The sequence below is a fragment of the Corvus cornix genome, chromosome Z (assembly GCF_000738735.6).
Source record: "Corvus cornix cornix isolate S_Up_H32 chromosome Z, ASM73873v5, whole genome shotgun sequence".
NCBI classification, from domain to species: Eukaryota; Metazoa; Chordata; class Aves; order Passeriformes; family Corvidae; genus Corvus; species Corvus cornix.
In genome coordinates this window covers 26,021,330-26,036,740 of record NC_046357.1, presented here as the reverse complement: position 1 = coordinate 26,036,740, position 15,411 = coordinate 26,021,330, and the positions used below count along the sequence as shown (strand labels likewise).

The 15,411-nt window shown below is 38.0% G+C and overlaps 1 protein-coding gene across 3 annotated transcripts in view; it reads left to right on the top strand.

Annotated features, from left to right (window-relative positions):
* Positions 1 to 15,411, top strand: part of LINGO2 (leucine rich repeat and Ig domain containing 2) — a 499,803-nt gene that overhangs the window by 328,329 nt on the left and 156,063 nt on the right. Inside the window, exon 5 of one of the 3 annotated variants that reach the window (XR_005603919.1) lies at positions 5,117 to 5,268. The exons of the other annotated variants lie outside the window; for them this stretch is intronic. The gene's annotated coding sequence lies outside the window, so the exon portion shown is untranslated. Of the gene's footprint in view, positions 1 to 5,116; positions 5,269 to 15,411 lie in introns of those variants that run through there. 3 annotated transcript variants of the gene reach the window in all.

The following is a 15,411-nucleotide window of genomic DNA, read 5'->3' as shown; positions in this document are numbered from 1 at the left end:
GTGGTATCCTGAACTAACAGGTGATCTCCATTTGTTAGCACAAATGTGTGGATTTGAGTTATCATATTAGTGGGAATTTTGCCTTTTGCTCCATCTATTGGTATTTAGAGACAGGGTACCTACCCTCACTGTGTTAGGTACCATTCCTGTCTACTTTTTCTGCTCTTGACTGTTCTAATTTTAAGCAGTTTTCTTTTTCTTCTGACACCAAAATCGGCCAGAGAATATGCTTTCTAACAAAATTTGAAGTATTAGAAAGGAGGAATTCTTTATTACAGTGCTGGACACATTTGGAGGATTTTCCTCTATCAAATGTGTGTCATGAAACTTTACAAGAGGGTATTTATTCCACTTGGATCATACACATTCATTATGACATACTTCCTAGCTAATAGATGAACATCACTTTTCCTAGCACTGGTTTACATGCCTCAACCCCTTACCGAAATTCCTTCTGCGGTCTTAGCAGGTCATCTAAAAGAGTTTCTGGTGGTTGTATTCACTGAGGCACCCAAAACTGTAAGTGGCCCTGCCTTGAACTTTTCTTAGGGGATGCACTGTTGCTTCTTGTTACATAACTTTGCCCCAAAAACATCTTAGGTCCCTCATTATCTGTTTATCCACTGATTCCAGCTGAATTTAGCATCCTGTAGGTCTACTTTTATGTTCTTTCATCTAATTTGATTGTTAGTTTTAAGCTTTATTTTCAACTTCAAGGGAACTGAGAATTTCTGTTCTCTATGCTGTCTATCACTTTAGAGAAGTGGTCAAGGTCAGGCATCAGTTCTCGACTTGACCATTTTAGCCCAGTTTCCCTTTTTCTGACTCAGGAGTGCTCTCTGTCTATGCTATTATCAAATACTAATTTCTGGAGATCTCAACCTTTATCCAGCAGATTTACCCCTCGATTATATTGTCTTCTGTCTTTGTCACTTACATTAAAGATCAAAGTTGGTCATACAATCCTGATGCCTCCAAATCTGAAATCTTAGTTAATTTCTTTCACTGTAAGATGCAAAAGTATCACATAATTTTAGATAAATATTTGGAGTATTTAACTTTGACCATACACAGTCTGACATATTCTGAGAATTTTATAACAACAATTTAATGAAATTTTCCAGTGCATTTCTGGAAGATACTCCTAAAAGCTTTAATCTTTGTTTATACACCTTTATGTGTCTATGATATTATGCTTCTGGAGAAAACTCTCTTGCTGCTCCATCAGAGGTGTCACAGTGGAAATCCCAAATAAAGTAAAAGCATCCTTTCCTATATATTTTGATTTCCATAATAGATTTATTCTGATACATATTAGTGTGTTCCTTCCTCAATTTCAGTAAAATTCAGTTCTGTGTTTAAGCATGGAGACCCACACATCAATCAGTGACTGATTAGTGACTGTATTAGATCAAAAAAAATCCATCAGCATCTCAATGCAATATATTCAGTTGACTTTCAAAGTATGTTCCATCAATCTTTAACTTTTCCTGCATTCATCTCACCTGTGTATGATGAAAGATAATGCCGTAATTCCTGGTCATTTAGTCCAGCAGATTCCTAAAACAATAGATATAGTTGCTCTTCCATTTGAAGTCATGAATGATAAATTTTTAACGCTTGGAAACTTTGTTTTTCATGGTGTTTCAGCATGCTTCAGATGCACTGAACTCTCACTTCCAAACTGGGCTAAGTGCAATCTTGTCCGTCTTTCAGAAATATTTTCTGGTTGTGCAACTTTTAGAACATCTGCTAATGACTGATGAAGGCTGAACAGTTTCTCTTTTGATCCACTCAGTTCAGTTGTTGCAGGCTAAAAACTTTGATTTGTTGGGAAGCCATACTATATGTCAACTTCTGAAATACCTTGTAAAACTAAATTTACTGTCATTTTCTTTCAGATATTTCTTAATGGGGATAGAATATTTTCTTTTTACCTTACATACATATGTATGGATCTAACACTCACCTCTGTGCATGTATTTTCCTGCTCTCTGTTAAAACCATATGCAACATTTGTGGAATGGGAACATACAGAATTTTTGAGATGTTTAGGAGTAGTGCTCTTTACATTTCAACAGGGACTGAAACAACAAATTGGGTCTTTTAAGGAAAGCACAGATTAGTGTATCTACTGGATGAACTGACCATTATCTGGGTGCCTTTTGGTATTCTCTGTGATATCTGTGCATTGGTCTAAGCATTTCAGTGACAGAGAAAAAAAGGTAAAATAGCTTTATTAAGTAAACTCATCTCATCTACATTATTCATCCTTTTAGTGAAAGAGGTAGGTGCACTGTAGTTTAAATTCTGAAAAAAAACATCTAGAATGTAACAGAAGTATCCACTTGAACTGTAAGTCATGTTAGGAGTGACTGAGGGAGTAGGAGTTGTTTACCCTAGAGAAATGAAAGCTCAGGGGAGACCTTACAATTCTCTTCAAGTACATGAAAGGAGATTCATGGAAAGATAGGGCTTGGCCTCTTATCCCAGGAAACCAGTAACAGGACAAGAGGACATAGCCTGTCCATAGTGAACGAGGTAAGGTTCATTTTGGACATCATGGAAAGGGTTGGTAAGCATTGGAACTGACTGCCCAGGGCAGTGGTGGAGCCACTATCCCTGCAGATATTCAAGAAATGACTGGACAAGGAACTTAGTGGTATGGTCTAGATCAGTCAAAGGTTGGACTCAATGATTTTAGACGTCTTTTCCAACATAAATCAAAGAATCACAGAAGAGACCCACAAAGATCATCAAAGGCCAACTCCTGGCCCTGCACAGCACCATCTCCAAGAATTACACCATGTGCCTGAGAGCATTGTCCAAACACTTCTTGAACTCTGTCAGACATGGTGGTGTGATCAGTTCCCTGGGGAGCCTGTTCCAGTGCCCAACCACCCTCTGAGTGAAGAACCTTTTCCTGACATCCAACCTAAACCTCCCTGACACAACTTCAGGCCATTCCCTCAGGTCCTGTCGCTGTCACCACAGAGAAGAGATCAGTGCCTGCCCCTCTTCTTCCTCTCACAAGGAAGTTGTAACTGCAGTGAGGTCTTCCCTCAGTCCCCTCTTCTCCAGGCTGAACTGACCAAGTGACCTCAGCCACTCCTCACACGGCTTCCCCACAAGGTCCTTCACTATCCTCGTGCCCTCCCTTGGACACTCTCTAACAGCTCAGTGTCTTTTCTGTGTTGTGGCACCCAAAACTGCCCCCAGAACTCGAGGTGAGGCCACCCCAGTGCAGAGCAGAGCAGGACAATCCCCTCCCTTGCCCAGCTGGTGATGCTGTGCCTGATCCACCCCAGGACATGGGTGGCCCTCTTGGCTGCCAGGGCACTGCTGCCTCACGTTCAACTTGCCACTGACCAGGACCCCCAGGTCCCTTTCTGTGGCACTGCTTTCCAGCATCTTATTCCCCAGTGTGTACATACATCCATGATTGCCCTGTCCCACATGCAGAATGTGGCGCTTGCTGTTGTTGAACTTCATATGGCTGGCGATCGTCCAGCCTTCTCATTTGTCCAGGTCCCTCTGTGGGGTTTCCCTGCCTTGGAGAGAGTCCGCAGCCTCTCCCAATTTTGTATCATCTGAAAACTTACTTAGTATCCGTTCCAGTCCTATGTCCAGGCAGTTAATGAACATGTTGAAGAGCACAGGGTTGAGGAGGGAGCCCATCAGTGACAGTTCCTCAGTGTGATGTTACCCCATTCACTGCAATCCTTTGTGCATGACCTGTGAGCAAGTTGCTCACATGATGTGTTTATCCAGCTGAACACTGGACATTTTGTCCAGAAGGTTTCTGTGAGAGACAGTATCAAAAGCTTTACTGAAATCCAAAAAGATTACATCAACTGGCTTCCCTTGATCAACTAGTTGGGTTACCTTGTCATAAAAAGAAAAAGGGTTTGATAAGCAGGGCTTTCTACTCAAGAAGCAATGCTGGCTACTGTGTTGTCATTCAGGCGTCATTCAGGTGTTTTTCAATATCTCCCAGAATAATCTTCTCCATAGCCTTACCAGGCAGTGAAGTGAGATTGACAGGCCTGTATTTTACAAGCTCATTCTTCTCTGCCTTTTTAAAAATTAGAACAACATTCCTCAGCTTCCTGTCAGCTAGGACCTCTCTAGATACCCAAGACCATTCAAAAAATCAAGAGAGGCTTTGTGATGAAATCAGTCAGCTCTATAACTATGTTTGAATGAATTTTCTCCCTACAATGGCGAGCAGCACCTCTGTATTCCTCCCACATCACTTGACCTTGCTCCCACATACACCTTCCTTTTTTTGCCTTATCTCCAAAAGAAGATCCCAGGCTGGCCTTTTGTCCTGCTTACTTGATTTCTGACATTTTGGAATTGTCTTTTACTGTGCCCTTAGGAGGTGGTGCTTAAAAAGTGACCCACTGACTTCAAAAGTGATTTTCTAGGGGGCACTGCTCATGGGTTCCTTTAGCAGAAGTGATTCTGCGATTCTGTGAATTACTGAAAGGTACTTGTAAATGGTAAAAAATTTTTTCAAGAAATATTACAACCATACAGAAGCAGAGTTCTAGATAAACATTATAACCATCTGTCAATATGCCACCTGAATTCTTTGCTTGTTTTACTTAGTAAAGATAGGAGCGTGCTTATTGGTATGAGTTTGCATTGCATCATCCAGTTGCATGCTACATTTTCCTTTTAAAGATACTGAGCAAAATGGTACTCAGCAAGCTCTCATGGAACAACTAGCTATAATTGTACTGAAACCTTTCCATGACCTTTCTCAGATAAGATTCTGTTTGGTTCAAAAGAAGTTATTAATTTTGAAATTCAAATGAGAAAAGACTTACAAGTCTATGTCTGAAAATCTGCAATTTTTTAAAGCAGATAAATACTATTTATTATTCCTGACAGTTTTAATGGGTCAATAATTGCAATCGAACTGCATATACTCAGCTAAAACACATTGTCTGGAACATGAGCTTCTCAGTCCCCGTCTTGTTTACCAAGTGATATTTATGGCTTTATACTCCTTTATAACATAGTCATTGATTAAGTGCTCATGTTTCCTTATCCTAAGACATGGCTGAGTATATCTCAATAAGAATGTAAGAATATCTGTGTTTTCCAGGTCCATTTTAAGCATTCTGAGTGTGGTGTCATGAGAGATGCTGTTGTCCATGAGAGATTGGGATTATTATGATCAAATGCTGTATTTTGACTTCACCCAGTGGCTAAAAGATTTGTGGGGTAAAGAGGAAGTGTTGGACTTTTAAAAGCATGAAACAGGTAAGTCTACTGAAATAGGGGGTTCTTTATTGACAGTTTTCAGGCTTTTTTCAATTGCAAGTCCTATCTCACTACTCCCTCCACCAAAAAAATCTCTCTGTTTCACAATCACAAATGAAAATGGCCATTACAATGTTGGTTCTGAGCAGCTCTTTATTTTGTGCAGTGAATTGTTTTTCTTTACAGAAAGCACGTTTTTGACAAAAGGAGGCTGAGTTATTTCCTTGCATTGTGATAGCAGGAAGAATCTCTACACCCAACAGCATATAACCACTCCGAGAAGAATGAAAAAAAATGTAAATAATTAAGTTAACAGAGATTAGTGGAATCTATACAAGTTATATTTTAAGGTTGTTAGGTGCGTGACTTATAGGGCTGATTGCCTCTTTGTTTTACCGCAATGTTTATTTTATTATTAGATACTGAGAATTCTCTTTCATCTCTAAGACTCCTGTTTAAACAATCCATCTCATTCTTTAGAACAATCTGTAGAAACCAATTGACCTATCATAAAGCAATGTGGTAGGGATGCATTAAAACATTACCAAAAGTCTGTCGGCCTTGTCTGATTTTGATGGATGTTTCACAAGAGAGGGAGAAAAGCATGAACAGTTTTGTTTCTTTTTTTCTGTGTGTTGCTGTAGCTTTTATCTTTTAAAGTCAAAGTCTTAAAAGCTATGCAGGAACATGGCACTCTGGTAAAAACTAAGCTTATGAATCAACATGATGTGCTAAGCTGAGACTCTACCAACTTACGGATCATTTTTAACTTGTAAAGAATAAGGAGTAATATTTTATTTTCCACAGCTATTCAAAACTGTCCTGAAGTGCGTCTAGGGCAGCAGTAGATACTGGTGAACAAATTCCAAGCTTATGCTAATGTGAGTTGTACCATACAAATACACAGTTAGGCTCAGGAAATATTACAGCAGTGTGTTCAGGTGGCACCGTACCTTGTGATCTGAACTGTACAACCTCCAGACATGACCTCATGGGTAAAAGACAGCCCAAACAGAAGTACAGAAAAACTGTCTTCAAATTAATTTCTTTAGAGTTCTAGGTTTGGAGTACACTCAGATAGATGCAGGTCAGCGATATCTGTATGTATTTCATAGCTGCACTACCATTGTACTCTGCCTGTTTTCAGGAAAAGGTATTTGCGACAGAATTATTTTTGTAACAGTTGGGAAAAGTAAATGTTATTGACCACTTACTGCTGCAACAGAATTATTCTTTGAAGTCTAAACTAGGAATTTAATTAGTAGATTTTTAACAGACTGCATTTTTTGACATTGAACTAAAAAAACTAAAAAAAATAAAGGGGAAAAAATGTGAACAAGTGACTGAAATAAGATGACTAACAACTTCGTAAACACAGTGTTGCAACTCATCATCCCCATCACAACTGGGGAATTTTCATGCTGATATGTAGTGAGAAAAAAGAAAACTGTTTAAAATAACATTACATATTGGATAGTGTTTCTAGTTTCACATTATTTTCTTATAGAAATCTGCAGCCTTTTAAAATAGTCTTCTCATATGTTTGTATTTCTCATGGTAGCTTTATTCTGATGATATTAATGGGAAGTTGGAGTCACTGTTGCATCAGGATTCTTTATGCTTCACTAATATTTATCTCCTTAAGACTCAGATTTTTATCCGTTTTTAAAAGAAATTGTTTGTAGTATTTAATTGAAAGGTTAGCTGTTAAATAGAAGTCAACACTGATAACACTATCAATCATAGTTCAAAGCTTTGGAATTGTGTAGTATGTGGAACACAAGAAACAAAAGGCACATGACATTCTTATTTTGCCTTTCAGAAAATACTACTTTTTCTCTCTGCTCTCTCTTATTTGTAGTAGTCTTTTGTGGTCTGTACTGTAAAAACTAAGTATATTTAACTCTTGTTACATTTGTTATCTCAATAAGGGTTCAAACCTTTCACCATTTTCATCAAAGGATAAACTGTTTCCAGTTTTCCATGATACTCTGCTGGCTGAAAAAATGGGCCAAAAAATTAGGAGCTCTACAAACAACTGGGGGGAGAAATCCTTTCTCAAATGTCTTAGATTGCATTGCTAGCCAATGAACTTAGAAAAAATCTCCAAGAAGCAGTGGGAAAATTAATTGCCAAATCAAGATCTTCCTATTTTCCCCTCAAATTTTGCATGGTGGCACTTGATATCCTATCAAGGCCCAGTGCTCTTTTAGGGACTAGAGGAAGAACAAGGGCAATCCTCGTCATCTAAAGAATAGCTCAAATATTTATGTAAGAGACTCTCTTCAGTGCATGGAAACTTAGAGCAATTCCTCGCACAGTAAAAATAAGGCACTATTTTTAGTGGTTTACTGTGGGACTTCTTGCAGGCAAACCTTGTTTTCTGTTTTGTTTTGTTTTTTACTTTGATTTAATGGTGGTATTGCAAGTGTATGAGAAGTCTGTCAGGATATTTCAGTGCTGTTTTTAGCCTCTTATGACATGGTTATAAAATGATTCCAACAAGTTTATCCCAGTCTATCTTGTTCTGTTTTCAACAAATAGTGTTTACCTTTTAAAGTTTCTGCATATCAGAAATTTAAATATAATACAAATACATATGGCAAGCTCAGAATATTTCCATGAGTATTAACAAAAAATGAAAACGTTCCAAAATTTGGTGAGTTCATATCATGAAAGCTTTTCATTTGCCATTCACAACAAAAGCTGAATATGCTATGTAAACTAGCTAACTATACCGTGCTTTCTGAAAAGACCTGGGGACGATTGTGTGTTTTAGATCTGGAGGCTTTCAGTGACTGATAATAATACCACATCTTTCCTTCAGGGCTATTATGGATGTGCAATAGACTGATAGCTCCCAAGTTAATCTAAGGCTGTTTACAGTAGTCAGCTTACAAAATGAAGCAAGAAGTGAGCATATCTGGGAGTTCAGGGATGAGTTGATCAAGTTTTTGACTGCTCCTGTGATTTACTGAGGATATTTTGAGCTTGACAGACTCAAACCTGTTACTACAAGTTTGCTTCTCTTCGATTTTTCTTCATCTGATTTTTTCCTTTTTTTGAAACCAGGCATTTTTAATGATTCTCTTAAGTTACATGTGATTTCCTTAATTTAATTTAGAGAATGTTGTCTTACTGGAATAAAAGGCTCCTAAGACATGGAAATACTTGAAAAGAAAATGTTCCTTTCTAAGGTATTCTGTGATGCGTAGTGGTAGAGAAAGGTACTTAAAGGATTGTTTCTTAAGAATTAGAATGCAAAAAAAATTAATCTTTAATCCTTTGCATTTTTTATTTTGTCTTTTTATTGTTAGTCATATCTTTGGATTTTTGGTGCTATAAAGCAAAACACTTCCTGAATGAAAACAAGTTTCTATAAATCTTCTTCTCTTCCCGTTTGAAATCAGGTGATTAATTTTACTAGAATTATAATAATTTTTTAAATTCCTATAGGGAAAATCTGTTTGCATAGTTAAAATGGGGAAAGAGTATTCAGTAGACCTCTGAGAAAAAGAAAGTGTTGCTTTTCCTGTGTAAACATTGTGGGAATGTGACTTACAAGATACTGATCCTTTAATAAGTATATTGTCTCACTGGAAAATCAAGGATGATTTCTTCCTCTTTTTTCTTTTCTTTTCTACTCATCCTTGCCATTTTAGTCCTTTACCAGATTTTTCTACATCTGATATCTTATGATGTAAGCAAATTGTGTTGGCAGTGGTGCATATTGGAACTGTCTGTTTCTCTGCTTTGCACTATGGGGGGTCCTCCCCACTGGGTCTTTACTGCCCTTAGATTGCTTAAATACAGCTTCACACAATGGGTGCTATCAGCCCAGAATGGGTCAATATAGAAAGCTTTTGCCTCTTAAAACTCACCCCCACAAGCATTTGTAGAAATGAAATCTCATAATCCTGTTTCTAAAATTTATGTTTCAATTAAAAACAAAGTCACTTCTTCTGAACTTTATTTCTCTAACTCAGCTTCTACATCTCAGGTTTTATCCTTCTATTCATCATTTTATCACCTCATCAATCAATAAATTTCAATTGTCTAGCAATTTCAGCAGGCCAACAAAGGAAATCAAATGTACCAAATGCCACCATGCTCCCTAATAAAGAAAAATGAGCTCCTAGGGAGAGTTACAAAAATTGTTTCATTACAGAGTATCTCACAAAAAGATGAGACAAAGATGAGACAAGTATGGAGAAAGGCTTAGAGACATCTTGAGTGTGTCAACACAAGTATCCTGTTGCTGACAAGAGAAGCTAAACTCACATAACACTGTGACTTCTTGAATAAAGTGTTCCCTGTCACAAGTCAAGGGCCAGCTGAAAAGCAGAAAATATCCAATCTAGATTGGGTTAACAATCAAGGCCTGAATCTTAACATTCTTTTAATATTTTTCAAGTATTTTTAAAATCTGTGAACCCCTTTAAATGTTCATCATTTCACAGAAATAGATAAATTGGAAAAAAGGGAAAAAATAAAAGAAACAAAAAGATGGATCACTGTGTCAAGGGAAATGCCAAGTTATTTGAGTCATTCCTTCCAGTTCCCAACCCTTTGCTATGCAAAGTGTGGGTATATAAAAATTTACATAAAGGTCTCTTCTTATTCCTCCTTTTTCTTAGATTATCCTGTTGTGTTAGATTTTTATGCTACCATAGGCACATTTAAAAAAGGTCCACTCTTTTTCACAGGTGTTTCTGCATATAGCGATGGTTCAGGTTGTATTTTGATTGTCTGAGGATTTTGTCAAATTCAAATGGCACTTTGAACTTTCTTTCTTTACAATTCCACTATTATAGTTCAAGTTTTATGAGATTTTTCTTTTCTGCTTTTATCAGCTGATCTGTTGTGGCACTGTAAAGAAAACATTTATTTGCACACATCTGAGACTACAAGAGCATCATCCTGTGATGAGATGGGAATGAACAAACAACTGCCTCAGTGTGATGCAGCTTGATGGTGCTATTCTAGTTGGGGACAGTTTAATATAGATTGTCAAAGCAAATACACTTAGCAGCCAGCATACATTGAGATATAAACCTCCTAAAGAAGATAAGCACAATATCTCATGGTCTGTCAAATAAATAGTATGTATTTTAAGAACTCTCTAAATGAACATTGGAAATGATGCAATTTAGCAGCTTCAGATGAGCTGTCCAAGTCTATTGAATAATACTCCATTTTTTCTTCCTAAAAAAGTCAGGATGTAGAATGGAAATTTTCTAATATATGGTCATAAAATAAAATCACCTTTAAAATGTCCTTTGCAATCTCTGTATCATGACAAGTGAAATTCCATGTATCTCATAGAAAATTCAGTGTTCCAAAGTTTTGTGAGTGAAAATAACTTCCTGAAAAAAGCTGAAATAATAATAATAATTATTATTATTATTACTATTATTATTATATTAATAATAATAACAACTCAATTATTAATATTGCAATGCAAAATTTTTGGTTGAAACCTATTAAGTCAGGGAAATATGTGTGTCATTAACATTATTAAACGTCTCTTAATTGTGGAAGTCAAGATCAAGGCTGTAAGACGCTGTAAGACATTAATGCGTAAGGTATTATATATGAAGTACATTGAACAACAATATTTTTTCAACTATTTATGTTCCAGACATTCAAATAATATTCAGGTGATGTTTCCAGAAACTTCAGTGTAGGATCTGGCACTGTTTGTATCCTTGACAATTACTTTACTTTGTGGGTTGCTGCAATTAAATTGGAAGGGCTGATTAGGCATAGACTACAATAAGATAATGCTAGCCATCACATCAAATAGCCATTCATTATGAACAGTAACATATGTTTAGTACTAACAGAGTTCAGCATTACAGGTTCCTATCTTTAATGAGGTATGTTCAAGGAATGAAAGACCAAAAAAGTATCTTGAGAATAACATACTCCTCTATTGCTGTAGAGCTAGCTCAAAACATAACTGAAACTAAATTGTGCATTTCTGTTATCTGTATTTCATATATTTGTGTGGACATATTTATGTATTGTTCCTGTATGGAAAAAAGCACATTCAAAGGCGTGCATGACAGTGTTAGAAATTCTGTCTACAGACTATATATATATGTGTATATATTTACAGAAGATAGATTTTGTTAAGCAATGACATGAACTTTGAACTTCCTCCATCACCATTTTTGTGTTGCAACACTATCACGGTAATACCCATGCTTGCAGTTGAAAGACAAAGTAATGATTCATTGTAACAAATTCCATGAAATTAGCACATTAATCTTTCCCTTACTTTCTTGTGGTAGTTTTTCCTCTAGCAAATCAGGTGAGCATGCTGGATTTCTTTTTGCATTTGGGAATGTAATCTGCTCTCTGATTCTCTTCGTTCCACTTCTGCTTCACATAGTGGGGAGAAGCACCTCTGGAGCTTCTCCAAAGGTGGAAGTTGCTTCAAAGTTAATCTGCAGCATTCTGTGAGTTGATGTGGTCTGGATGACTGATGTCCACCCAGGCATTCCCAGACTCCGTCTCCTCAAGAGGACAGAACAGAAGAATAAAATGTAAAAACTCATAGGTTGATACAAGCACAGGTAGATCACTTACCAGTTACTGTCATGGGCAAAACAGATTCAACCTGTAGAAGACTGATTTTCTATATTGAAAATTTAAAATAGAGTAGAATAGTGATAAACAAAGACAAAGCTAAAACCCCTGCCCCTCTCTCTCCATTCCTCACCCACCCCTGCTTCGTCCCAGGCTCAACTTCACTCCTTTATTCCCAGTCCTTTTACTTCCTCTCTGAGTGGTGAAGCCAGATGGGGAATGGAGATTAGTTCATGATACTTTATCTCTGTCATTCCTGCTTCTTTGCATTGTTCATGTGCTTCAGCATGGGATATCCTCACCACAGAATGCCGTTGTTTCAGAACTGCTCCAGTGTGAATCCTCTCCACAGAGTCCTTCAGAACTGGACTGCTCCAGAAAGGATCCCCCACCAGCCACAACTTCTGTCAGAAGCCCTGCTCCTGTATGGACTCTTCTCCACAGGCTGCAGCTCCTGCCAGAAACATGGTCCAGCATGAGCTTTCTGCACAGCCTCCTTCAGGCATAACCCTGCATGGAGTCCTTCACAGGCTGAAGGTGAATATCTACTCCACTGTGGGCCTTCATGGTCTGCAGGGGAACAACTTGCATCACCATCGTCTTTTCTAGGAGCTGTCAGGAATTTTTTTTCTGGCACCCGGAGCATCCCTTCCTCCCTCTCATTCCCTGACATTGCAGCCTACAGGGCTCTTTCACATTTTGTCACTCCTCTTTTTTACTATTTGTCTGCAGGATTTTTTTTTTACTCTGTCTTACAGGTGTTATCACAGAGGCAAGACCAGGGACTGGTCTGCTCTGCAGACTATGGGAACAGGCAGAGTTCTGCATTGGCAGCCTTGGTTTCTACTCAGAGAGGCTACCCCTGGAGCTCCACAACTGTCAAAACCTTGCCACTTAAATGGAATGAAAATTTTACTGATTTGCAATGTAATACAGACCATAATTGTCTTTGAATGTATAAAGCTCTAGGAAGAAAGAGGAAAACTGCACAGGTGACAACTTTTTAATTCATTAAAAACACTGGAGAATAAGAAACTCCATTTCTGAAACTGATAAGACCTGCCCCAAGAGACAAGGGTAACTTAGGTTCTTGTTAGTAGCTCTCTTGCAGCAGATTAGAATGTCCCAGTACCTCCCCAGGGAGTTTTACACCTGAGCCAGTAGAGTAAGGGAGGACACTGGCACAATAAAAAGTGGTGCCTCAGCATGGTCTGCCTCTTATTTGCCTTCTCCCTTACCTGGATCAAAACCCAGCTTGTGGCCTCCAGTGGTGGGTGTTCACCTCCTCTGTCTGATGCAGATCAGAGGTTTCACTACCACACAAAAATCCCTCCTCCTTCCCTTCTTTTGGGGGCAGGGGATGCAAACCTGGCCTCAGCAAAGCACCCACTGCTTTTGCACATTGACAATTGTTTGAGTCATTAACCATTAACCATTAATGTTTCAGCATCTCACAGAAATGTAGATAAAATTTATACAATTTGTATAATTCTATGCACAATTCCAGTGTTTGAAACTGTAGATAATACATTTAGTAGCTTTCAGGTATCTTAGTAATACAGATTACTGAAGTTGTTAACTCCTTAAATGAAAATAAATTGTAGAAGTATCCACTCAGAGAAAAGACAAACAGTGGAGTTAGCATTCCTTAGCTATAAATTAAAAAAAAAAAAAAAATAGGAACACCCTGGGTTCAAAAACCATTTAACTCATACAGATTTTTACTGATTGGGTGTTTTTTGTTAAATCTGTAGCTTTTTTTTTTTCATATTGATACATGTGCATTAATATCTTTAAGTAGTATATTTTTTTATATCAAGCCTGACGCATTTCCTGCTTCTATACCATCTTTTAATGAGACTCTCAGATATCATGATGCATAGGTCTTGAGGCTTTTACCCTCGATTTTATTAGAATGACACTTTAAAATAGAAACTTAAGTATTTGTTCCCCTGGGTTTTTTAGTTCATATGATATGCTGTTAATCTGTTTGGATTTGTGTAATAACCAACAGGATTTCCTATTTCTCTCTTTTATTATCAGTGAACAATAATTACAACTATTCAAGATTCCTCCATTTAGCATATAAATTGTAGGATCTTATCCTCTGTTAAAATATTACAGGGAGTGACAGCACAACCATTGTAAGAAAGGGATAGGAATATTTTAATTTTTTCATTTTAACAATACTAAAAAGTAGATCACATATCATTCTGCTGGCTGGATTTCTAGGGCCCTCTCCATTCATTTTGTATTTAGTTAAATAAAACCTTGTCTGAAATCATAGTTATATAAAATATAAAGGCAATTTAAACTGATCGATTACACTTTCCAACTGAAATAGGTTAAGAATATTCACATGCCACATTTTTATATCTCAGCTTAGAAGTGGTGATATCTTAAGTTGAACTCAGCACACTGTCTATAGTTACATTAATGTAGTGCAGGAAGAGAGAGTTCCAACTCATAACTTTTTCAAAAAAGAATGATTTGTGAACAACTGTTCAGTGTCAGTCTCTTCTACCAAACAACAATTGATAGGACTAGAATAAACAGCTTCAAATTTTGCGAGGGTAACTTTAGATTGGATATTAGAAAAAAAAAAATCTTCTCCAAAAGGGTTGTCAAGCATCAGAACAGGCAGTCCAGGAAAGTGGTTAAGTCACCACACCTGGAAGTATACATAAGTCATATAGATGTGGCACTTAGGACAGGATTTATTCATGGATTTGGCAGTGTTGGGTGAACAGCTGGACTCAAAGGTCTTTTCCACTCTAAAATGCCATCTAGATTTCTGCAAGGCCTTTGATGTTGTCCCACACAACATTGTTATCCAGACTGAAGAGGCATGGATTTGAAGGGTGCACTGTTCTGTGGATACAGAATTAGATCAATGGACGCAGACAGAGAGTTGTGGTTAATGGCTCTATGTCCAGGTGGAGGCTGGTGACAAGTGCTGTCCCTCAGGGCTCTGTCCTGGGACCAGTGCTCTTCAGTATTGTCATCAATGACACGGACAGTGGTATCAAACACACGTTCAGCAAGTTTGCAGAGGACATGAAGCTGAGTAGTGCAGTGGGCACAAGAGAAGGAAGGGATGCCATCCAGGGTAGCCTGGACAAGCTGGAGAAGTGGGTCTTCAAGAACCTCATGAAGCTAAAAAACTCCAAGTGCAAAGTGCTGTACCTGGGTTGTGGCAATCCCAAGCACAGACACAGACTGGGAGATGAACTTATTGAGAGAAGTCCTCTGGAGAACAAGTTGGGAGTTCTGGTGAATAAAAAGCTGTACATGACCCAGCCATGTATACTCCTAGCCCAGGAAGCCAACTGTATCATGGACTGTATCCAAAGCAGTGTGGGCAACAGGGTAGGGAGGGGATTCTGCCCCTCTGCTCTGCTCTGGTGAGACTCCATCTGGAACATTGCATCCAGCTCTGGGGTCCCAGCGCAGGAAGGACAGGGACCTGTTAGAATTGTCCCAGGGGAGGGCCACAAAGATGATCAAAGGGCTGCATCATCTCTTCTGCAAAGACAGGCTGAG